Here is a 23973-nt window from a genome sequence, read left to right as displayed (position 1 = left end):
TTAATGGAGAATATTGAGGTACAGAAGGGCAGTGAAATAGATGGGCAGAAAGGAAAGGCTTGGGCTAATCACCACACAGCCACCCCACATCCTATTTCTCTGGAAGCTATAATTAGTAGCTTCTGTGCAATAGAAGAAGCTTCTATACTTCCGTGTTTTCATTATTTCTCACTAAAAGAGAAGATATTTACAAACAAGAAAACAGAGCTATGCAGAGGGAACAATACAAAATATTTCAATTTAAGAGAATTTTCTTCATAGACAAGGAATTCAAATTTGAGACTCACATAGTAGGTCAACAGATAATGGCTTTGCCACAATGCATGAATTTCTGTAAAAAAGATTCAAGAGATCTTGTCCCTTTCCTCTTCCATGTCTGTCTCTCTTAGTGTTCTCCTTGTTTCCTAGATTCACTGGGGTTGTAGATAGTAGACTGGTTATCCTTTGATCTATGTCTGCTATCCATTCATGAGTGAGTACATACATGTATGTCTTTCTGTGTCTGGGTTACCTTATGCATGATGGTTTCTTTTACTTCCATCCATTTGCACGTGAATTTCAAGATGTCATTGGTTTTCCCCTCTGAGTAGTACTCTGTTGTGCAAATGTAACACATTTTCTTTATCCATTCTTCAGTTGAGGGGCATCTAGTTTGCCTTCAGTTTCTGGCTATCACAAATAATGCTGCTATGATTGAGAGCATGAAGGAAGGGGGAGGGAGGAGAGAGAGAGACTGGGAGAAGAGTGGGAGGGGCATGAGGGATCAGAAAGGCTGAGTTGGGAGAAGGACAGAGAAGGAGAGCAAGGAAAAAGATACTTTATTAGAGGGAGCCATTATGCGCTTAAGGAGAAACCGGGCACTAGTGAAATTCAAAGGAATCCACAAGGAAGACCCCAGCTAAGAATCTAAGAAATAGTGGAGAGGCTACCTTAAATGCCCTTTCCATATAATAAGAGTGATGAATACCTTAAATGCCATGATAGACCCTTCATCTAGTAGCTGATGGAAGCAGAAGCAAAGATTCACAGCTAAGCACTGAACCAGACTCCTGAAATCCAGTTGTAGAGAGGGAGCACTTATGAACAAGAGGCCAAGACCATGCTGGGGAACCCCACAGAAACAGCTGACCTTAGTAAGTAGGAGCTCATGAATCCCAGTCTGACAGCTGGGGAACCAGCAAAGGACCAAACCAGTCCCTCTGAACGTGGGTGTCAGTTGGCAGGACTGGGCAGTCTATGAGGCCACTGGCAGTAGAATCAGTGAATGAATGGGCCTTTTGGAATGCATTCCCTATGGAGGGATACTCTCTCAGTCTAGACGGAGGGTGGAGAGCCTAGGTCCTGCCCCAAATGATGTGTCAGACTTTGATTATCCCCCATGGGAGACCTCATCCTCTCTGGGGAGTGGAGGAGTGATGGGATGAGGAGATTGTGGAGGGAGTGTGAGGGGGAAGAGAGAAGGAACTGTTCTTTGTATGAATTGTTTAATTAAAATAATAGAAAATAAAAAGGAAAGAAAAAATAACAAAAAAGATTCAAGATGATAATAAATAATAAGTAGAAGTATATTTTCTTTCCCAGGAAAGAGATATTCCAGGATGCCTTATGAAACGTCTGAAATCAAGGATAATAACTTGAGCATCATCTGTAGGTTTAGATACAAAATGCTTTCCAAAGGTACACAATCTAATTGCTTAATCACTATCTTGACTCTATTTGAGGTCTAGTGGGATATCTTATGTTATTGGGAAATGTTGCCTCTCTATTGTCTGGCTGTGGTCTCCTTTTCTTCATATTCCATACAAATAGGCAAGCAGTTTTGCTGCTTAGCACCTGCTCCACTATGATGTGCTGTTTGTGTAAGCCCCAAAACACTAGAATGAACTGATTTTACAGTCCCAAAACAACAAAAATAAGATTTTTCACCCTATCATTTGATATACTTGAAACCAAAACAGAGATGTCTAACCAACACTGAGCCCTCATGATTGAATGGTTTTCCCCCATAGACACAAAACTGTAACAAAGTTATATTACAAACTAGGCACAGTAAGAGAATGGTAACAATGTCAAATAATAAAATGGAACCATTGTAATATTGTAATTAAAGCCATTTAAAATCTATGTACTTTTTAAAAACTAGAGTTTTCAGAATGTAGTCTGAAACTAGAGGTGTAAAAAGTGAAACAAAAAGTAAGGAAATGAGTGTATGAAAAAGAAAACTTCCATCCATCAGTAAACACTGGCAATTGCGATGCTAGTGACAGGCCTACCATACTTTTTTATTATAAAAGTAATGTCAATGGATTCATTAGGACTAAAATACTCCACAACTCTGTATTTTGATTGGTTGTGGTTTTCTTTAGTGGTCTTCATCTACTGCAAAGAGAAGTATCCTTGATAAGGGGAGAAGGCTGCATCTATATCTTGTTATAAGTACAAATATTTAGAATGCAGTTATGAATTCTGATACTTTAGTAAAGAAACTGTTGGAGGTTCTCCTCCAAGATACAATACCTCTCCTGTATCCAGAATCTAGATATCACTTCAGAAGAGGGAAAAGAATAAGTGAAATCTAAGAGACTTCAACTCAACATGAAGAACTTATTCACAATAGCATTTGAATTGTCTTTTTCAGCTTTTGTTAGGAAGACATGTTGATGAGACTTAATGTAGCCTCGAACATTACTAAGAGACACAATCTCAGCAAACTGATCTTCTGGCTCTGAAAAATTTTCTTTACTCATATTGGTAGTGTTAACCCTCTCTTTTTTATGAATAGCAAACCACTGTTTTCATTTCTTTATTGTGATCAATCATGTCTGGTAGAAGAAGACAAAGCATGATGTTGTTTCTGTGATACTGTTTGAAAACACTGGGTGAGTGTACAGTTAGACCGTTTAGCAGGCAGAGCCAGGTGGAAGTGTGTCTCACAAAGGAGCCAGTACTAGCAAACCAAAAACCTTATGTGAAAATCCAAATACACTTGAGCCCAAGAAAATCACCAAGGGGAAAATTAAAACATCCCATGTCACCACCTACCATTGACCTAGCAGATTTTGTAAGATCACTTAAAATAAATGATCCAATTCTACAAACAGTTTCTTTTTGCCTAAGGTACATTCAGTCAGTGGGGGGGGGGATCCCAGTAAATTCACCTTCGTATATACTTGCAGTGGATTATATGATAGAACGTTTTTTAGTTAGTAGCAGAGATGAAATAAAGAAAATTGGCAGATGAATTTGGCTAAGTAAAACTATGCAATCACACTTAAAATTCCTCTCATGACAGCGTCACATACATAGTGCTATCCAGTTAGGTGGCTCAACTCAGAGAGAAAGGAGGCAGAAGTGATTTGTAGCATTGTTAATTTAATCATAAATCAAGAGTGAAGATCCACTTACTGTCCTGACAATGCAGATCATGGGAAACTTTCTCAACATTGGGATTATCCAACAGTCTCTACTCCTGGAAGGTTTATACCTCACCAGTTACCATAAAATTTTTATCTCATATATTCTCTGTTTTTTTTAGTTTTCTTATCATAATATTCCACATATTCTTAAATAGCCGGATATTTTCCTTTACATTTAGTTAATTTCTATTATATGAACACTTTTATTCGGACACATGCATATATTTTAAATGTCTAGAGTATAATATAAATTTCATTGTGAAAAATGCTTTAAAAATAGTGAAAAATGTGTCCTTACTCAACATTAAATTTTCCTTTTTTAATTTTGTTTTTTTGAGACAGGGTTTCTCTATATTGATTTGGAGCCTGTCCTGGACCTTGCTCTGTAGACCAGGTTGGCTTTGAACTCTGAGATCTGCCTGCCTCTGCCTCCAGAGTACTGGAATTAAAGGCGTGCACCACCAATGAGTGGCAACATTAAATTTCTTTAAAATATGTTGCTTAAAAATGTCCTGAATACTAGAGGAAAATATATCTATATAACTATTTTGAACATGATTTATCCCAGCTATTGACTGACTCTGTTAAAAAGGCCTGTGATCACCTAAATCAACCATGCAATCTTTGACCACACATGTCTATGATTAAGAAGAGCAAAGCATCATAAGAAAAAGAAACACAAGAGTGGCTTTGGGACACACTTGACAAACCCGTTTAAGTTCTTCTTAAGCATTTTTATATGATATTCAAGTAGCACACTTTTTAGGATAACCATGTGACTAATCTTGAGAAATTTCCCAGAGTGTCTTACAACCTAGTCTAGAATAGTGGTTCTCAAACTTGCTAATACTATGATCCCTTAATACAGTTCCTCATGTTATGGTGACTCCAACTTTAAAATTATTTTCATTGTTACTTCATAATTAATTTTGCTAATATTATGAATAGTAAACATAAACATCTGTGTTTTCTGATGCTCTTAGGTGACTCCTCTGAAAGACTATTTAGACACCAAAGGAGTTGTGACCTACAAATTGAGAACCATTGATATAAAATATATGATTGAGTGACCATGAAATTCTTTGTGGAAGGCAGATGTGGCTACCAAACACTTAGGAGATTCATGATAAAATAGGTCAGTGCTTTATCTGTTTGTTATAATGACCCAGAAGACAATATATCTGAAATGCATGTCTGTTATCCTTTAATTATGTACAAGGCATCTGATATGTCAATTGAAATATTCTATGTTTATTATTATTAAATTCACGTATTCTGTCCCCTAAGGTCTTATATTAAAGAATTTAGTTTTAACTATGATGAATGGATCAATGAAAACTCTTTGTTCTTAAGAGTAAACTGTCAAAATTTCAAAGGATCCATAACCTTTAAAATGGAGAAGCCTTTATTTTATAATATAAGGGTATTTCTTCTAAATTATAAGACTTAAAATTAGAAAAGAATTTGAATGTAAAATGCACTTCCCTGTGTGACAACTGCAGAAAGACTGAATTAGTTTGATTGGAAAAACTGGGTACATATATTGCCCCCAAACAACAATAAAGTTCTATCTATATTCTCTTATCAGATGGTTCCAAAATTTAACTTGTAGGTTCATATTCAGTCATTTTATTCACTGGCTTCCAAGAATATGAGGCTGACTGAGAGGATAAAAGGACTAAATAATACTGTGATAATAACTGTACACAACCCAGTGCCTCTCTTATATATGCAATGCCCATTACGGAGTGTTTATACAAACATAATTCATCCTTTAAATTATAATAAAGAAAGCACTATAAAACACCTATGTCTCACAATAAAGCCTCCGATATGTAAAAAACAAAAACTCAAATTTTAAAGTAAATTGTAGCAGTGATTCTTTTACTAAGGTGACTAACAGTCTGTATCGTGTGCTTATAGCAGTATTATCACATAATTCAAGATTAATGAAAATGTATCCATTTTTAGAGACCCAAAGTTTCATTAGAAAGCATGCATCAAGTTATATGATGTAAAGGCATTAGTTGCCAAGACAACATAATGCAAAACAATGAGATATATAAAGACATATTTATTGCTGCACAGTTTTCAAATATAGCTGAGCAGTCTTACCTGGTGAGAGCAGAATTCTAATCACAAGTATCAGTTCTTCAGGAAATATGGAGCCATGGGGCAGATAGAGGTTAGCAGACTCCTGCTAGCTTCAGTTGTGCAGAGTAGAGCCATGATCTACTCGAGCCTCATTAGTAGTGGGCAGCCTTGGGGGCAGTCCAGACTGGTTAGATACTGGGCTATAGAGCTTGACAGATCTGAGTTAAATATTTTCTCTTGCTAAGTTTAGTGAAGTTAGGTATTTACCTCAATTTCACTGAGATTCAGTTTATTAATTATAAAACAGATTTTAAAATACTTATCAAAGTCAGCTGCTGTAAAGGCCATGTTAAAGCTAGCAGTGAAAATTCTAAGTAATGTCATTAATTTTATAGTCTGCTTTTATTTTTATTGATTTATTTCATCAGGAAAATCTCTATGGTGTCTCTGGGTCTACTTTAGCACTTCATGTTGACATATTCTTCTCACAGTGAGAAATCCATTCCAAGAATCACCTCTCCTTCAGTAGCATCCAGAGCACAAGCTATATCCTGTCTAATGGTGGGAATCCCTCTGAAAACAGATCACTAAAGCTAAGATGTATTAAATGCCAATCTATGGCATACATCTTTTATGATAAAGCCCACATTGGAAAAGGTAATATAAATGAGTTTGGAATCTCAAACAATATGTGTGTTGTCAATTGCAAAACTGGAATATTCAAAAAGTTACATGAAGGGGTTAGTTGAGAAAGTGGAAAAAAACATTCACAGGATGGTAATAGTTTAAGCAATTCAGCGGTAATATAACATCACTGATCAAACAGGAAAGCAAGTCTGAACTAGGGGAAGAAAGAGACTTTCTTCTGTCAATCACCTGAACTCTTCAATGATTTAGAGGATTTCATGTCTCCAGTTCTCCTGAAATTCACAAATAATTTCTCATGGAATATTCTTTATAGTTTCTCTTTCTTTATATAAAATAACATCAAATTAGCATCATATTGAATACTCTAGTTTGCTATAGGGATGAATAAGAGGAGAAAAGAGTTTATTGTCTGTATTAAAAGTTTAATCACTGAAAATGGATTCTCAATAGTAAGCTGCTATTCCTGGTTTATGAGTTAATCAGTGATTTCACTGAGGAACTTGACTTTTTGGTTTGGATATTTAAAAGATGTCCAGTGAGATTTGTGACTGGCTGACATCATCAGTGGTAATAATTTAGAATTGTTCTGTCTCTGTACATGGCTTTATAAATAATGTTTTATAATGTACTTATTTCCTACTAGCAGAACAGTGACACATTTTGTTACTAAGGCTCTCTCTCTCTCTCATATATATATATATATATTCTTTGTTTATAACCATTGCAAAGAAAATTTGACAGATGTACTAAAATTTCCTTTTGGCCTCTCAGCAGGTTTCATTTATGTAAAGGTTACCTTGCCCTTCAGGAATTCAAAACTACCTGGCCTTTCATGACCATGCTTGGTACTTTTAACATCACAATAAACCAAGTCTTCCACAGACAATGTTTTGGAATATACCATACATTAACTTGATGTATTCTCCATTCAACATTTATTATGACTTCAGTCTGTGTCATCTTCTATTGACAATGATTCTGTATGGAGTTATTTCTTGTTCTCTCTTTTCACACTTAAATAGTGTATGACTAATCAACCTTAGCTGAGTTATTCAGTACAAGGCAAATAATCTGTAGAGACATGTACTCTAAGCAAAGTTATAAATAATAGTGGAAGTTTAGAAATGAAGTGGTTAAGAGTGTCACAGAAGAGCAGTTCCTGTGTTATTCACACAATACAAATGGACACTTGCAAAATCCATTGTGGGATGACAAAAACATGTAATTCCCATACATAAAGGTGATAGTTCAGTTTCACTGTCCAGATAAATTTTATCCAGACAATGTTTTAAAAAATACAATATATAATTCATTCACGACTAAGCCTTGATTCTATATCAGAGAACATATACTGTCTTTAAGATAATCAATCATTTTGACACTGCTATATTAGTACAACTTAAAAAGTCATATTCTACATATTGGTCACTTCCTTATTTTATAAATTATTAACATATATTCATAAGATAAAGATCTATGCAATGAATATAAATTAATCATCTTATATGCTTTAGTGACTCTACTGAGTGCAGCTAAAATTGGATCATATGATATTTATATAGAGAATATAATAAAAAGAATTTATCTGTTTTATGAGAAACAACTAGATTCCTCTTATATGTAGTTGATAAACATTCTATGAAATATTTTTTAATTTAACATTAATTTTTATTTTAATAAAAGTAGACCACCTGCCTTTTTTATAATATATAGGAAGCTTTTATCATGAAATATTTTTCCTACAGTACAATGCTATCTAATTATTAAATCATTCCACTATTAGAAAACATCTATTTGTAGATATCTATATATGTTTATGCTGATTAAATATAAGGAAATGAACATAAATTTTCTGGTGTTAGTAGAGCTTCCTTAAACTTGTGTCTCCCAAATTTCATGTCATGACAAACATAGAAATTGTGACATAAAGTGTTAATGTTTTATAGTCAGTGGGTTACAGGTATCCAACTCAGATCATCAGCCTAGGCTGCAAACACTGTTACCTGCTAAGTCACCTCATTAATCATTTCAAAATGAATTTTAACAGTACCATATGATTTCAGAAGTTTTGCAGCACACATATATTTTTAGAATGCATACATGGATTATTTCTGAGATAAATATTTTCATCTCCATTAGAAAGAATGTGATGCTCTATTGGTTAGGTTACCATAACTCGGGTTTCAGTTTCTGTCACATACAAGTTATGTAAAACAGTTTAGTTAACAGTAAATAATAGAACTGACTACACCTCTTGTGGTGAGAGCAATGTTTTCCCTGATAATTTTGCAAATTCCATGAGCTTCTGTCTTTTTTTGGTTTCTTGACTGGTTCTTTGTGTGTTTGTTTTCTGCAGTCTTCAACCATTTTCTACATCTAAAACCATTATTTTCTGCCCCTTTTCTATTGGGTTCATCTGAACACACTTGTATTTTATGAAAGAAAGTGTTTACATGATCTAGAATAAAAATAAGGTCATGAAGATCTTCAAACCAAACCACTGAAGTTATAAACTCTGGTAGTCTATAATAAGTTTAATCCACTGTCTCATTGAGTCAACTTGCTTGGGCAGGAGAATTGTTACAGTCTTCAGAGTAGGGAATGGGTTTTAGTAAGCCAAGAATTCAGTTTTATCTAAGATCACCTGATTAATAAAGAAGGAATGACCTGCCATTAGCCTTTATCCTTCTCATCTGGTCTCTGAGGGATATCATCTGATAATCTCTAGTGATTCTACACTGCCCCCCATGCTTGTCATTAACAAAAATAAGATGATACTAGCAAATCCGATTGACAGAAGCACCAGTCATGTTCACCAGGCCTGTCCAATGGTCAATATACCTCAATAGTTCCCACCAGAACTTCTTGAATCAACATTGTCCTTGCAGAGAGATTAAGTGCAGTGATAATTTCTTTATCCATATAAGGGTTTTGTTGTGTATATTTTCGTAAAACTTAATATTTTAAAAGTACCCAGAAAGACAAATAACATGTATTTTCTCATCTGTGATTATATATATATATGTATATATATATATATATATATGATGAAACTATGCCATTTGGGCAGACAATGTTCCCCTCAAGTCCCATATATACCATCTAAAAAACCCAACAACTAGGCATGAGAAACCACTTTTGAATTCAGGGAAGGTCAAGAGTTTCCCAAAACAATATAGGCTACTGCTATTGTCCTTAGTTTCCCCCCAGAGGTTTAAGTTAAGTCTCTATTGCTAAAGACACCGTGTATCTGGGACAAAGGAATTAGAGAATTCAATGCACATCTGACCTGAAAACCTCCTTCCAAAGGATTAGCATTAATAGCCCAAGAAGATGATATGTAAGCTGCCAAAGGAGAAAACAATCAATAGTTCCACTTAGTTGTTCTGCCTATGAATAATAAAAAAACACAGCATGGCAAGGCTACAGTCATGGTTCACTAATAGTGCACTCACATATTTACAACAACAAACAGCTATTTGAATGGAATAAAGGCCAATGCAACAGAAAGGAAATCAAGCCTGATCCTGAAAACCTCACCAACTACCCAGGCTAGTGAGGTCATGGATCTTAGAGGAGAGACCACCACAGTTCCTTTAATGGATCAGAGTAACTTCTAGCCAAATTCTAAATGTTTGTTTATTCTTATACCCACAGATAAATATAACTCATACCTCATCAAAGAAGCTTCTCTTTGCAACATATCGAAGATCATTACAGAAATAAGCTATTGGTCAAAATACACACATCAATTGATTGTCGGGTGCCCAGTGCTATCGGATATATATATATACAGGAAAATTCCTCCACCTAAGTCTTACAGAACATCTAGGAGGAGGGTGTGGAAAGATTTTAAGAGCCAGGAAGTTTGCAGGGAGATTAAGTCTCTGAGAAATGAAAGGGAAACTATACTTATAATATGTCAACTATATGACTGCTATACAAACTCCAAACAATGGATACACTGAAGAGGGAAATCTCAAGGGACTCGGTGTCTAGGCAATGAACAGCAAGCAACTAATGACTCCTGAGAGAGAGAATATTAGTCTTTCCCAGTGATGTGCTCCTTAATTGATTATGCAATATCAAATAGTCAGACTTGAAATCAAATTCAAGAAGCCCAAAACTAATCCAGCAGGTTGTATTTATATATTAGGCACACACACACATTCATACAGTGTGTGTATGACAACAATAATAATAAGAGAAAAAGAGTATATATATTTGAGAGATGGGAAGAGTTAGAGGGAGAGGTTGTAGAAGGGGTTGGAAGAAGAAAGAGAAGTGCAAAATGATAGGGTCATATTTTAATTACAATTTTAAATTACTATTATTAAGGCCTTCAAAGTTTCATTCATATAATTCTGATTTTTATTATAAATTATGAAATGTCCTAATTTCTATTATCCTCAGAGCAAACTCAAATACCACATTTACATTTCTCTGATCATCTTTCATTGTCTGTTGAGTTTTCCTTTCTGTGTAGGCAATGTTCATTCACTGAATTCAGTTACTCATTCTTTCCCATCTTTGACAAAATTCTAATCTCTCATGCTTTGTTTGCATTTTTATCTGTCCTATGTTCTTTGGCTTCAAGATGTCCTCTGACATTATTTATTCATGTTAAAATTCAATCTTTATAGGCTTTTACAATTTACAATTTCCTAACCTTCTACTTTGTTTTATTTTAAGCAAACTGTCTCTGAGCTTTATTAATATAGAACCTTATTTCTCTTCTAACTTATAGACAAGTAGTTTATCTTTGTATGTTTTGCCTTCTTCTCACATATCCATCTAAAATAAGCTAATTGCATGCAAAGCTTTAATGTTTAACAATAATTTTCTGGCCGGGCGTTGGTGGCGCACGCCTTTAATCCCAGCACTCGGGAGGCAGAGGCAGGCGGATCTCTGTGAGTTCAAGGCCAGCCTGGTCTACAGAGCGAGTTCCAGGACAGCCTCCAAAGCCACAGAGAAACCCTGTCTCGAAAAACCAAAAAAAAAAAAGAAAGAAAAACAATAATTTTCTGATTGTTGTTGAGTGAATATATGTTTCCAGGCTATTATGTTTCACTTTTTTATCTTTAAAACTCCAACTACTGGGTTGGCATTCCAAATTCTTAAAATATTAAAAAAAAGAAATTTTGTATGACTTAAGCCCAACTTATTTGAGACTTTCAGATTTTTTGTTTTGTTTTGTTCTTCTTCCTCAAGTCTAGCTTTTCTTTCACAGCTCTTAAGAGTCATAAAACAGCAGAAACTAAAAAAAAGTAGTAACTCTCTGAATTTCCAACCAATAGAACTTTATGCTGCTAATATGGAGGTGACATAAATGGCATGGAAAAAAACTCCTAAAAAGTCACATTTGGTAATTATAGTTTAATTTAACAAACAAACAATAGATATAGTAAATCCATGATTATAATCCATATACTGTAGATCCACAAAGCAAAAACAAAAAGACTGGAAGAGAATCTGATTTGAATCTACAAAAATGGGAAAAGAGGTTCTAGGTTAGGAATTTAGGGGATGTAGGAACAGAGAAATGGGAGACTAGAAGGCTAGTAAGACTGCAAGTCACTCTAGCTTGAATAAGAGGACCATGAGTAAAGGTGACAAGAGAAAGTGATGAAGAAAATATGTGGACTACAAGGACAGAGATAGGTTATGGTTTTATTCTAGTAATTAATACCTGCAATCAAAGTAATATTAAAGACATAAGCTCACTCAATAATGATAAAAATAATAATGTTCCTTTAGTACTGTTCAAAAAGTGTCCATTTTATAACTATATGCCAGCAATAATAATGGTAACAAACCCATGAAAATCTAAAGGTAAAGTTGGTGATGGGGATGTCTCCTGGATATATGTTTCTCTTATTGGTTGATGAGTGAAACACTGATTGGTCAACAGGAGATAGGTGGGGTTAGCAGATGAGGAAATTTCAGGGAAGTTTAGGAAAACAGAGTTGTGATGTGAGCCCTGGAAGAGAGGACAAAGTTAGCCAAATGGCTAAAATTAATGTCACTAGTTATGAGAAAATTAGATATCCTGAAGTCACTTGTATGATATAATCAGAATATTGCCTCAGACACAGTCCTCACTAAACATATCACTGAATCAATCTCCTCATGAAGAGATATAAAATCTTCTCAGACTGAGAATTAAGTATGTTACCTTGTATGCCTTAGAAATTCAAATGCCATGAACAAAATGAAAGACTATGGTTAAAGGGCAACCAAAACACAAGTAATTCCATATTTCAGATTATTGCAAAGACTTCCAGTGAGTGAAGGCACAAAGTTTGACTAAAACCTACCTGTTTTAAAATAGGTCCACAAATCCTTAATGCCCATCTCAATATGCAGATAATGTGAACTATTAGCATCGTACCACAAACAAATGGAAGTAGAAATAAAATGCTCTATTATGTCTTTTCCTTGACTACAAGTTTTTCCAGGACTTGTTATAAATGAAAAGAGAAGAAATACTTCATTTAAAATATTAATTCTGACTCTTTCAGAGGTGCTGTGCAATTCAATTAGTAGAAAGTAAAATCATTATTTTACGTATTCCATAACAATTACTCTTAGATAAAATGTCTAAAGCCAAAATGAAAGGCAAAAGAACAATGAAAAAAACCATAATGCAACTTAACTATAGCAGGGCAAGGGAGGAATTGAATTATATCAGTTAATTCAAGGTATGTTAACTGTTGCCTAACACTTGGCGATGAACATCATTGCTATTTATCATATATATTTGTTATTCACACACAATACATTTAAAATATTTTGTTTTCAATATTGAATTTGACTAATCAGAAAGACAATATAAGAAATAAAACCATTTTGGAAGGGTATGAACTGTCGAGTCACTGACTTTATGGTATATTATACTGTAGTGTGACTGGTATTCATAAGACAAGAGAGGAGGGGTGAGAGAAGATATTTTTAATAAAGTCATCAAGGCACTCATGAGGATGGCATATTTTCCATGAACATGCAGCATAACTTGGTACTCCACTCAAACACCACACAGCATAATGGAAATGATACTTTCAGAATACTGATTCTCCCACAGGGAAATCACCAGTGAACTAGGAAAGATCACAGGCTCTGACAGCTGATTGGTGAATTAATTAGGTGCTGAACTCTGATAATGCTACTGCAAATTACATACAGGGAATGTACTGAGAGACACAGAGACTCCAAGGACGCTAGGTGTCACACAACAGCAGGATAAAATGTAATCAGAATCAAGAGGGAGGCCTGATGCAGTAAGTTTTGCAGAGACCTGCTGAGATTAATCTTACTGATATTCCTTTCTGAGACGAAATTTACATGGAGACGCAAAATTATTTAGCAGTCAGGGGGAAAGGAATTCATGCTATTTTATTTTTCTCTCAGAGTTTTCCTGATGCAAGCATAAGGAGCCGGAACTCATCAGCTTCCCAGCAATCTCTTATGGGGCTCCTCCCTTTGTGTCTAATCAAAATGACTGGAGATTTTGAAGAGAGCACAGAGAAGACTGCACTTGGCTCCCCAGTGATATCTTCACTGTTATTGTTGAATACCGATTCTCACTAAATATTCTTGGCCTGGGATATAGATCAATGGTATATAAATTGTCGAACACTTATGGGGCTCTGGGATTAATTCCTAGGACTACATAAAGAAAAGAAAGAAACTTTCTTTATCTTTGGCCTTTATTGATAAATATTCCTTGGCAACTTATTTACCAATTAAGGCTTCTTGAATATGTTAGCCAAATTTTCATAACTCTGATAAATATATGAGAGATTTTAAGGGAAAAAACTATTTTAGTTCTTTTTTTTAATTTTTATTTTTAAATTTAAATTAGAAACAAGGTTGCTTCACATGTCAATCCCAGGTCACTCTCCCTTTCCCTCCCTTCTTCCCACGCCCTCTCACCAACCCCCCCAATATCCCTTCTGTAGGAGGAAAACAGAACTCCACCATTAGCCATGTGACTTATTAGAGGCACATACAGATGAGGTAATAAAAGGGTGGTTTACCACACCACTAACCACACCCACTTTAGGCATGACTAAAGATGTATAAGGTCGTAGGCAGTGACCTACATCACTAGCTAGGCCCACTTTTGGGCATGGCTAGAGGTGCGTATGGAGGAAGGTATAAAAGACTGAACAGCGGAAGTCTTGCTCTCTTTTCCAGCTTCTAGTTCGTCGGGGGAAAAACTACTCGGCTCATCTGGGTTATTTGTCTCTTGTGAGTAATTTCTACAATAAATACTTTTACTTTCAGTAAGTGTGCCGTTTATCGTTGCAGAATCAACCTTCCTTTCCCCAGGAAGGGTGAGGTCTTCCATGGGGGTGGCCATAGTCTGTCATTTCATCCAAGGCAGGGCCTAGACCCACCACCAAGAGTCCAGGGTGAGAGTGCATCTCTCGTTGTTGGATGGGCACCCAAAGTACATTTGTATGCCAGGGATAAATACTGATCTACTACCCAAGGCCCAATAGATTCTTAATTTCTATGTTTATCTGACTGGATTGCTTTGAGCCTGGGATGAGGTAGACTATCATGGCAAGAAAAGCACAGTTGCCTTCCTGATGATGGCAAAATTTAGAGTAAGACTGAGAAAGAGGCAAATTGGTAGATATCTTTCAAGACAAGTTCCCCCTGACTTACTTCTTCCCAGCAGGACTAATTCCCTAAAAATTACACTGTCTTCCAAAATCAGCTCCCACTTCTAGTGTGGACCCAGGTTTTTAGCATGGGCACCAAAGGGACGGGAATTATATTCAAAGCATAACTTTGGGAAAATCTTTTCATCTCGCTGTTCTTAGGTTTCTTACCTGCCAACCGGTAACACTGATAGCATTTATATCCTAATATTTTAATGAGGATAATTATACAAATCTTAACATATTGTCTATAATACAGAAATCATCATTAAGTCAAAGAATCATCTCTAATATCCTGAATGACCAAAAATAGGACCCCTCCTTGAAAAAATTATCTTTTATAGAACTGAAAAACAAATTATTAACAGAAATTGGTATATCACAGAAAGAACTGTGAGGATTTATATAATATCTCCTTTTTTTGTCCATAATTCCCATAACTGGAAGAGCATGGAGATGAGTACATGCCAAGAATTTTATCTTTCAATTAAAACAAAAAAAATAATGTCTTCTAAACACATCTCAAGACTCTTTACTTGCAACAAATAGGCCATGCTGCAGCCTATCAAGGTAGAGTTGCAGTTTGGTTATCTCTTCTACTTTCCCTGAAGAGATATCATGAAGGAAGGAAAACCCAGTTATGCCAGTTGGATTCTTACAAATTCACAATGTTAGGTGTAGGTAAAGAGGATACAACCCAAATCCTGATTAGGCTCTTCCTTTTTCAATTCTTCAAAACATTTAACAGTAATATTTTAACACCCAAAATTACAGATCTCTGGAGATAAAAATGGGCACACAATAAAACCATGTTAAAGCTTGTTAACATTTTAGATTCTTCCCCTTTCCAGATGCTGTACAGTACGATTATACACTATTGACTCATAGAATAAGTGCCATGATCCTTGGATGGGATACATAAGGATGTAGACTAGCATTGATGGAAGAATAAACTTGAATGTATAGCTGAACTGTGAAGTGCACTATAGCCTGAGGTATTTATACTGTTTGTTCTGATGGAGAAGGCTGTAAAATGTGTGAAACAAAATGGCTGCCTACAGGTATTATGAGACTAGATTAGTAAATGTCAGTAATAAACTACTGTATTTTGCATTCTTCCCAAAAGGACTTTCGTGGCTTGCTAAGTTGTTTTTGGTGAAAAATAAAAGGTAGTGGGAAAGCATTTTCACATATATTCAATATATCCAAAGATTTACTTAGTTTTTACTAGAAGCCAGGTAAGGCTTGGGGCACAAGGATGCCTTTCTTGAGCCATAATATCAGTTCTTCTGTTACTGATAAGGAAGCTGTCTGCATGAAAAAATGTCAAACGGAGAGGGTTCTACTACCATATAAAATAGTCACTTGAAGTGTAAATGTCAGTACAGAGAATTGTGATTAAACAGGGCTGGAAGAATGCCTAGATTGAAAGCCTAAAAGCCTTTACGTTTATTCCTAACATAATCACAGTTTATTCATTTTAATTTGCTCAAGTTCAATGTTTTTAAGACAAGTACAGGACAAGTACAGGTTAAGACAAAACCGTAGATTTTAAACATGTATACTTTTGGACACTCTATGATACTGAGATGCCCAATCACAAGGTATAGCCTAGACTTGCTCTCACTATAACCATGCAGAGAATACAAAGAAAAATCTAAAACACTGCTAACATATTCTTTAAAACTAAATTAATTTACTCAACACATGACAATTCTAATTAAAAGACCAACATCTTAACTTGAGTATAGCCCCAAATGACTAAAAATAATAAAGTATTCTTAGGAGATTTAAACTTATGCTGCAAATTGAACTGCTAGGAAACTAATTGTTGGTATCCAATTCAAGGCTATTGAAATAGCAAAGCATGTAGTTTATGACAGATAGTAAGTTCTTTCCTTTTGCTACTAGTTACTAACCAGTCTTCAGATCGCATTGAGTAATCAGTAATTCTGTTGCCCCTTCTCAGGTTCATAATTAATTCTGGCCCTGGATTGTAATCGGTAATGTATTCTGCCTTAATTTGGGTAGATAATGTCAGGTAATGGTTCATGGTATGGGAAATGGAAAGACTGCAGTCATTTCTTTACATTCTACTTTACAGATGAATTAAAGCATGTCCCAATAATTGATAGAATTTAAACAAAAGGTTTTCTTAAATGAGGATGATATGGATCATCAAAATCCAACATGAAATTAAATGAAATGATCTAATGACATATGTAAATGATACTTCTCTGAAGAAAAGGCCATGAAATAATGACAGATCACTGAGATATGAGCAACCAAATCCACTGTGAGAAGTAGCTGGCTGGCTAAACACACCAAGTAAACAGCTCCAAGCTCCAGCAGGGTGACAAATACTTATAAGCATAGCACTTAAGGGGCTGAGGCAGGATGCAGCCCAGGCAGGCAACATATTGACAAACTGTTTCAAAAATCAAATTTCACCTCTACCCGAACTTTAGGTAGTTATATACAGTATATATCAACTTTACATGGTATGTGTACATTATATGTCAGATGCAGTGGGTAACTGTGTTATAGACATACACCAATTTCACAGGGCTATTTTTCCTTTTTTTCTTTGTACTTTTTGCTACTTAAAATAAATCCATATAATTATGGATAGTTCTATAATGGGTCATACTCAAGTGCTCTGGAGCTGCTTTAGAAACACAGATACGAATTTTAACCTCCTCTAGCTTGACTTTAACATATTTGCAGAGAATTTTCATCATCTCAAACAGTCTTCTACAAATAAGTAAATTTAATCTTTTGAAATTCACATTGTTTCATTGTTGTGCCTGCTCTGGGAACTTGTTTTCAAACAAATGTGCTTTTATTTTGTATATTTTTTTCTTGTATAGCCTTGTACTAATTTAAAAAAAACTACAGTTTTACAAACAGCTATTAAACTTCTGATAGAAACAATGTTCAAACTGGGATCGACTTGAAAGTCTTCTTCCTTTGCCCTGTCTTTCCCAGTACCAGGGGGTTCCATAAAACTTTCTGTGGAAAAACAATCTATATTCCTGCCCATTGTGATACCTACAAACAACAAGATCTAGATAAACAGAATACTGTCAAGTATACAATAATGACACTCACATCTTGGCAGTTACCAACTGCTGTCTAGTTGATCTTAAGGCCCACTCAACAAGAGGGAAATCATGCCTGGTACTGAAAGCCTAGCCAACTACCCAGGATATTGAGGTCATCCTGGGTCCTTGAGAGAAACCTACTATTGCCAAAGACTAGCACGATTACTAACTATGTTATAAAACTTAACTTGATATGTGCTAAGTTATAAAACTTACCATAGATATGGTCTCTCAGAAGCTTCTTTTTGCAGCATGCAGCGATCATTAGAGAAATTCACAACTGGTTGAAATCAGAGATCAACTGATTACATGGTACCCAGACCCAGTAGATACATCCACAGGACAACTCTTGTACTAAAGACTAAGGATGGCAGTGAAATGAATCTAATGCTTAGAACATGTCAGAGGATTATCATCCATCATTTCATTTCTCTTTGATACAAACTTTTATTAAAATGGAAGTTGTCAGTGCCGAGAGGATTTGCATAAGGATTTGATGTTTTTAAAACACCCCTTCACAAGCAAATGGAATTTTAATGTTCAAAATAACTTCTAATAATTCCATAAAATAATAACTCGCATTTAACTTTCAGCGTGTCAAAATATAATATCCTTCTAACTATGTGTCTTTCAAGGCACATCTGAAAACAATGTTGTTTTGTTTTCAGGATCAGATAGCATTAAAACTTCCACAAATTCAAGTGAGAGGAAGAGGTTAGTTCATTGGGATTACTAAAACCCACAGAAAGCACTGTGAAGGAAGAGGCTAAGAAAGACTCCAAGAAGAAATTACATTATACAGTACCTTTGAATCATTTCAAATTTAACATATTTTAAGTGTCATTAAATATTCTTTTTTGATTTAAGAACTTTGTAAATGACAGATAGTTTCTGAAGAACAAGTTAGCAGCTTCCCTGAGTATCTTCCCATAACTGTCAATTGTTCTATTACCCCATCCAAGTAAACAAAATGGACACCATTGTAAATTGTGAGCTGTATGTCTTGGTGTGAAGATAAAATTATGGGATTGTAAGATTTAAATTTAACCATGATGCCTTTATTTTCATTAAGGCCAATTCAATATGTTTTGTCTTCAAGGTTTCATGTTTTACTCCTGGACAAAATATATTTTTTAAAAATTCTTTTCTTGTCCTTTCCCCTACTTTCCCAGTTTCCTCCCTTCCTTCCCACACTCTTTCCATCCCACCCCTCCTTTTCCTTCTTATGTAAGTCATTATTTCTCCCCAGGAACAGTGTCTGTTTTCTCTGGCCCTAGTCTCCTGTACCGGAGTAATATGTACTTATGTATTTGTGTGTGATCACATTTTGAACCAGGTAGACCATCTGCATATATACCATCCTTTCTTTATTGGTCTGATATTGGGTTTTTCGTAAATCTTTTGTATAAGAAACTTTTCTATGCATCCTGTATTTTGGTTTTCACAAGGGCAGAATTGGTATAGTCTCATACATCTTCTTATACTTAAGTTAAATGAAAAGTTTCTTTTTTTAATTCATTTTTACTTTTCCAGATTTTTGACACAAACCCTTATTATTGGAGAACGCACAATATTCGTACTTCAGTTTCTTGAGTAATAGTTTTCAGGCACATACAATCAATGTTCATAACAGATGCCTTATTTTCCCACTAATCCTTATTTTCATATTTTTCTCTCTCTACGTTTAGGTGTGCAGACAAAAACAGAGATTAAGAGAAGCACACACATTCATACATAAAATTTTGGTGCAGATGAAACATCATAAACAGAGAAAAGACATCTAGAAAAGTAAACAAGACTCCCAAGAGAAGGTTATCCTCACTACACAGGTAGAAAGCCTGAAGAAATGATTACTAGGACTTAGGAGGGGAAAGAGCAGAAGTAACCCAGTTTCAATTTAATCTCCAGTAGCCTAAGTAGCCATTATATCATTAAACAAAGCATAAGCATTCAAAAAGGTCCATCTTCAGCCATCAGACATCACATGTAACTTTGTTCCCTTTTCATACATTGATATGATACATTTTGACCAAATTCCTCCCATCCCCTCCATTGCTATTCCTCTCTTGCACCTTCTCTGTTACTTTTCACTCCCATTTCTGTGCATAATCTCTGTTTTTAAAACTAAATCCGCTTAGTGTTGCTTATATATGCATGGCTACGGAACAATTTATAGATAGCCTTTTAGCATCTATATGCTTCAGAACTGTCTCTCAGTCACTTAGCAACCATCAATTGCTATAGCTCTTCAGTTGGGGCTTGGACTTCATGGTCTCATGCCCGTCTGTACTGTCAGTTGATCTGGTGTGATCCAAAGTTCTATGCCTGCAGTTACAGCTGACAGTAGTTCACAAGTGCAGTGGTGTTGTCATGTCCAACAAATTTTCATTTCACACAATGATGACCTCTGACTCTTATAATCTTCCTATGACTCTTTCACGACAACCACGGAGGCTTGGGAGTAAAGGTTTGATAGAACCATGTAGAGCTGATCATGTCACTGTCTCTTAATTTTTGTACCTTGACTAATTGTGGAACTCTGTATTAATTACCATCTACTTCCAAAAGAAATGTCTCTGATAAGGGTTGAGAGTTGCACTAATCTGTGGGTATGGTTAAAGGCACTTATCAACAAGTTAGATGACTTAAGTTCAATCCCCAGATCCCATATATGCAGAGATTATGTCAGAAGATTTGCATACAAAATAAATAATTAAAAAATAAAAAGAAGGCAGAGAATTACCCTTGAATATGCTAAATTTTTCATAAAGGATACTACACAAATATGAATAGAATTCAAGTAGTCTGCAATATGTTACATGAAATATAAGAGTTTAACAAGTTTTAAGATGGTATTCACTTTCATCCCCAAAACACAACTAAAATAAACTCAATGTTTACCTCATATGTTTAAAAATCCATAGAACATCTTAGAAGCACCAAGAGCTCATGATGCTGTCTTCCTGTGTCACTCTTCAATTCCTATAAATAAAAGGAAGCAAAGAATGTTCAGAGCAATGTATGACTTTGTACACTGATGGTGATTAGCCATTAAATTTTATTATCACTCAACACTGCCATTAAAAAGTGCTTCCCTGTGTATTGCTGTTATTATAGCTTTTGTTAAATTGTGCAATATAGCAATGGAAATTATGTCTGTCTGGGACTTCCAAGACACTCAAATAGAGTCCAGATTATAAACTACTACAAAGAAAATCCACATTCAATTATGTGTTATTTTCTTAAGAGAGGGTGTTTTACTATGAAAACAAGCATTTGTAATTAAAGTGTTTTCTTACTCTACATACATTTCTGTATACATATTTTTCTAAATGAAGCAGAGGGCTTTTAATCCTTGTTTAGTCTTTAGAGTTGATTAATTTAAATAGATTTTTGTTAAGAATTTTAATTCATAGCCCACAATTTCTCTGTACAAAATACATAAGATATGAAAATAATAGCCATTGTTTTAGGAATTAATTAACTTTGTAATAGACACCTAGCACATCTACTACTCAGATAGATGGCTCATGTTCCCTTTATTTATGAATACCCTCTAGGGAATTATAGAATGTCAAGGTAGTGTAACTGATAAAATAAAATGGTAGACAGAAAACTTCAGCAAGACTACAAAAATAATTCAAATTTGGATTTTAATTTTCTATAGGAGCAATCATTTTAAAATACTTGCTTAAAGCAAATTAAAATGTGTATTAAGGCTTGGCAGTGGTGGTGCATGCCTTTAGTCCCAGCACTCAGGAGGCAGAGGCACGCAGATTTCTGTGGGTTCAAGACCAGCCTTGTCTACAAAGACACACAGAGAAACCCTGTCTCAAAAAACAAACAAACAAACAAAAAGAAAATTATTAAGATGTTGTTGCCCTGTGTTAATTTTGTGCCTCTACTCACAGAGAATTCCAGAAAGGTTCTCTGAGAGACATCATCTCAAAAAAATCAGGTGGATACCAGTAAGGAAAACACTCAACACTGCTCTCAGAAATTTACATGTGCAGTTGGATACTGGGGTGATGGCTTAATGAGTGGAATGTAATGTGCTTGCTGTCAAGCATGGGGAACTCAATTTGGATGACTATTCATCTAGGAATGATATGTACATAGCAACAGTTTCCCATAGTGTTATTGTATTCTACGTGATTTATATCAGCACAAAAACTGTAAGTTGGAGTTTGCATGTTCCAAAAAAAATTAAAACTTTAGTTTGTGATAACATTTAAGCATCACAGAGCTATGTGTGCTGGCATACAACTTTTATACCCAACACTGAGATGGCTTAGGTGAGATGTTTGTGAGTTTGAGGCAAACTTGTGGCATGCAATCAAATCTTGTTAAAAATAAATAAAAAATAAAATGAAAATATTTTATATTTAACTTCTTTATTGTAGAAGGGCTGTGTATTATATTTGCAATTTGCTGTCATGCTTTAACTTTTAGTAAGCAACCTGCTTAATTTTGAGACATTATTGTTTTGCAGTTATGAAAAAATAGATTATGGCAATAAAATACATAATATAAATGCAAAAGAATAAATAGATCATGGTCATTAAACAAAAGTTAAGTTAGCAACACATCAAGTTTATAAGAGAAATGAGGAAAACAGATGAGATATGTTGACAAGACTGAAACAAGTGTTGAGTGTTTGCAGGTTGGTTTCTAAATGGCATTTTAAGAGTCTCAACAGAAAAACACAGCTTTGGTTTCACTGGGCTGACAATAGAATGTGTAAGGAAACACATCCCAAATTATAATTCCCAATGCTGCATGATCTGCATTACAGGATAATGAGTAGGATGAGAAGCCCATTCAACAGGCAGTCCTTGGTCATGTTATACATGTGTTAGGTCTTTCCCACTAAAATGATTTCAGGAAAAAGTAGGACATTGGCGCAGTCAAATATACAGCTTCAGAACAAAGAAGAGGAAAAATATGAAAGTCCAGTTTCATAAGAATTGGTGGATATAGTTTAAATGAGTTGTTTCAAGAACAACAACAACAATAAACAGAAATAGGCCTTTAGAATTTAGATGGAAATAAACAATTCAAAGTAAGGAATAATATTTAGAGTACAAACAATTGTGATTTAGTAGTCAGAAAATATCTCTGAGACATATATAAAATGAAATATGTCCAAATACTTAGCAAGGCCAACAAAACCACACTTGAATTACTCCTTTACATAGGAAACTATGGACATCCAGTTTCATAATCACGGTCATGCTGCAGTGATTATGATAGAGTAACATTAAAGGGGAGTGAATTGTGGCTCTGCCAACCACTTCGAAGAATTAATAGTTTTTAAATTGTAAGCAACCCAGACTTAGTTACTATTCAAATGAAAAGACTCTACTCAGGAGTCTAGAGTTGTATATAATGAATTTATATAATCAAAACTATGTTTTACTTTTTGATATACAATGTGTAAAATAATAATTATAGATAAGCAAAATGTCACATTACTCAAAATGTAGTGAATTAATCTCTTAGGTTTATGAGACTAGCTTCAAGAAACTTTGAAAACAAATGAGAAAGAATGATCTCCCTTCTTGTTTAAAGGGGGAAACATATATTGCAAGTGAATGACCCTAGGAAAAGAGTCCAGTGTTTTTTAAATTTTCACCTGTACATTTACAACTGATTTGGCGGGATAAAATGCAATCTTCTTGCTTTGAAGGAGATGTCTTTAAAAAACAAAACAAAACAACACTATAAACCACTCTTCTTTTTTTCCACAAATAGATCTAAAGTTTCTCAGACTTTATTTCAAGATAGGAAAGCTGGAAGAATTTCATTTTTCATATCAAATGTCTACTCTGGTTTCTTCTATCTTAAGATGAGAATTACCTTAATATTGACATTTTCTTTGCCTTATTTATATTCTTGCACAGTAGTTTCGGGCATACGCAGGAAGAATAAAGTTTCAAAGTGCATGATGGCAAAAAAGTTGTGATCACTGCATTCCTGAGATAATGGAGGAAGGCTAACAGTGAGCAGTTATTCCTGGGATGATTGAGGAAGGATAACTGC

The 23973-nt window shown here is 34.9% G+C and overlaps 1 protein-coding gene across 4 annotated transcripts in view; it reads right to left on the bottom strand.

The window, feature by feature from the left end:
- Nucleotides 1-23973, bottom strand: part of Lingo2 (leucine rich repeat and Ig domain containing 2) — a 1146222-nt gene that overhangs the window by 644718 nt on the left and 477531 nt on the right. For all 4 annotated transcript variants that reach the window (XM_040740264.1, XM_040740277.1, XM_040740262.1 and 1 more), the window contains one exon: nucleotides 20833-20913. The gene's annotated coding sequence lies outside the window, so the exon portion shown is untranslated. The remainder of the gene's footprint in view (nucleotides 1-20832; nucleotides 20914-23973) is intronic.

The sequence above is a fragment of the Mesocricetus auratus genome, unplaced genomic scaffold, assembly GCF_017639785.1.
Source record: "Mesocricetus auratus isolate SY011 unplaced genomic scaffold, BCM_Maur_2.0 Super-Scaffold_6730, whole genome shotgun sequence".
Classification (NCBI taxonomy): Eukaryota; Metazoa; Chordata; class Mammalia; order Rodentia; family Cricetidae; genus Mesocricetus; species Mesocricetus auratus.
This window is presented reverse-complemented; position numbering and strand designations above follow the sequence as displayed.